At 70.5% G+C, this 2,510-nt stretch overlaps 1 non-coding gene across 1 annotated transcript in view; it reads right to left on the reverse strand.

The window, feature by feature from the left end:
- LOC139043236 (5.8S ribosomal RNA) overlaps positions 1-124 on the reverse strand; it is a 153-nt gene extending 29 nt beyond the window's left edge. Inside the window, exon 1 of the ribosomal RNA XR_011500292.1 lies at positions 1-124. This exon is cut by the window's left edge and continues 29 nt beyond it. This is a non-coding gene — a ribosomal RNA (5.8S ribosomal RNA).
- Between the last annotated feature and the right edge of the window lie 2,386 nt (positions 125-2,510).

Raw genomic sequence — 2,510 nt, forward strand, 5'->3', positions numbered from 1 at the left:
GAACCCGGGGCCGCAAGTGCGTTCGAAGTGTCGATGATCAATGTGTCCTGCAATTCACATTAATTCTCGCAGCTAGCTGCGTTCTTCATCGACGCACGAGCCGAGTGATCCACCGCTAAGAGTCGTACGAGTTTGAACGGCGGGGTCCCCCCGCAGGGCGGGGGAAGAGCCCGCCCCTGGCACGGCACATCCCCGGAGGGTGCCTCCGGCCGGCCAGAAAGGCACAACGAGACCAGACTCCGTGAGGCCGGAAGGTTGGACGACGGGGCGTCCGGCACGGGCCCCGCGGGGCCGTGCTCGGACACCCCACAGGCGCCCGGGGGCTCCCGCCTCGCCCGAGGACGCGGGGGCGCGCACACGCCCGCGCAGCGCACGCGACGACACGACGGCCGCCGGGGACGCCCCCTCCCGACGGCCGCCGCGACGGCGGCGCGGCGCGGCACGGCGCGGCGCCCCGGCCCGGCGAGGCGGAGTCTGGGGGAGAAGGGCCAGGCCTCCCGACTCCCCGCGGGCCCGACCGCCCCGACCCAAGGCGGACGGGCGAGGCCCCCCAGGGGTCTTTAAACCTCCGCGCCGGGACGCGCTAGGTACCTGGATGGGGGGAAGCCAAAGCAACGGACGAGGCGGAGCGGGTAGTGCCGCGCGGCCACCGCCTCGACGCCGCCCGCGCCGCCCGCGGCCACCCGGGGACGGACGCAGGCCTCGGCGCTGCCCGCCCGTGACCGAACCCCACACCGCCGGGCGCCGCCGACCGACGAGCCCACCGCGCCCGCGGCCCCCTCGACGCCGGGCGTGCCCCCCCTCGCGTCCGACGCACGCCACCAGACCCGACCCGACTTTCCCCCGGGGACCCTCCCCGCTACCCCGCGTCCCAGGCCCCTCGCCACGGAGGGCGAGGGGCTGCGGCGGGTAAGCGGGGAGCGAGCGGACAGGGCGGGGGTGGTGGGCGGACGTGGCCGGCCGGACGCGGGCGCCCGGGGCGCCGAGGGCGGGCGAGACGCGGAGGCACCGTCGGACGGACGACGACGCCGACGGCCGGGGAACGGCCCAGGGCGGGCGACGGGAGGCGGCGGGCGGCTGGGCACCCCGCGTGAGCCGAGGGCTCCGAGGCCCCCGGGGGACCTGACCCCGGGGGACTCCGCGGTGGGCTCGCGCCGCCACGCCGCCCTTCCCGAGACGCGCCGAGGGCGCCGCCGCCCGCTAGAGCGGGGGACGGACGGCGCCGGGAGGTACGGAGGCGCGGCGCGACAACGCCGGCCCGCCTCGCGGGAGACCGGAGGGCGCGGGGGACGGACGCGCCGGGGGCGGCGGCGCGGAGGACGCGGCGGCCTCGGGAACGCCGGGCGGACGGAGGCCGGAAGGGGCTCGTGGGCTCGCCGAGATCGAGCCCACTCCCTCCGGACCACCGCCGACCCGGCGACCGAGGCGCGCCCCGCGCCTCCCGCGCCTCCGGCCGGCGCGCCCGCGCCTCCCGCGCGCCCCTCCTCCTCCCTCTCTCGAACCTCTCGCGACCAGCGGGCCGGCACCGCGCCGGCCGCCACGCCGCGCGGGGGGGTGAAAAGGCTCCGGCCGCCGGCGGCGAGCCGCTCCGGTAATGATCCTTCGCAGGTTCACCTACGGAAACCTTGTTACGACTTTTACTTCCTCTAGATAGTCAAGTTCGACCGTCTTCTCAGCGCTCCGCCAGGGGCCGTGGGCCGACCCCGGCGGGGCGATCCGAGGGCCTCACTAAACCATCCAATCGGTAGTAGCGACGGGCGGTGTGTACAAAGGGCAGGGACTTAATCAACGCAAGCTTATGACCCGCACTTACTGGAATTCCTCGTTCATGGGAATAATTGCAATCCCCGATCCCCATCACGAATGGGGTTCAACGGGTTACCCGCGGCCTGCCGGCGTAGGGTAGGCACACGCTGAGCCAGTCAGTGTAGCGCGCGTGCAGCCCCGGACATCTAAGGGCATCACAGACCTGTTATTGCTCAATCTCGGGTGGCTGAACGCCACTTGTCCCTCTAAGAAGTTGGGGGGACGCCGACCGCTCGGGGGTCGCGTAACTAGTTAGCATGCCAGAGTCTCGTTCGTTATCGGAATTAACCAGACAAATCGTCCACCAACTAAGAACGGCCATGCACCACCACCCACGGAATCGAGAAAGGAGCTATCAATCTGTCAATCCTGTCCGTGTCCGGGCCGGGTGAGGTTTCCCGTGTTGAGTCAAATTAAGCCGCAGGCTCCACTCCTGGTGGTGCCCTTCCGTCAATTCCTTTAAGTTTCAGCTTTGCAACCATACTCCCCCCGGAACCCAAGAGACTTTGGTTTTCCCGGAAGCTGCCGGCGGGTCATGGGAATAACGCCGCCGCATCGCCAGTCGGCATCGTTTATGGGTCGGAACTACGACGGTATCTGATCGTCTTCGAACCTCCGACTTTCGTTCTTGATTAATGAAAACATTCTTGGCAAATGCTTTCGCTCTGGTCCGTCTTGCGCCGGTCCAAGAATTTCACCTCTAG

This window comes from Equus asinus, unplaced genomic scaffold (genome assembly GCF_041296235.1).
Source record: "Equus asinus isolate D_3611 breed Donkey unplaced genomic scaffold, EquAss-T2T_v2 contig_195, whole genome shotgun sequence".
NCBI lineage: Eukaryota > Metazoa > Chordata > Mammalia > Perissodactyla > Equidae > Equus > Equus asinus.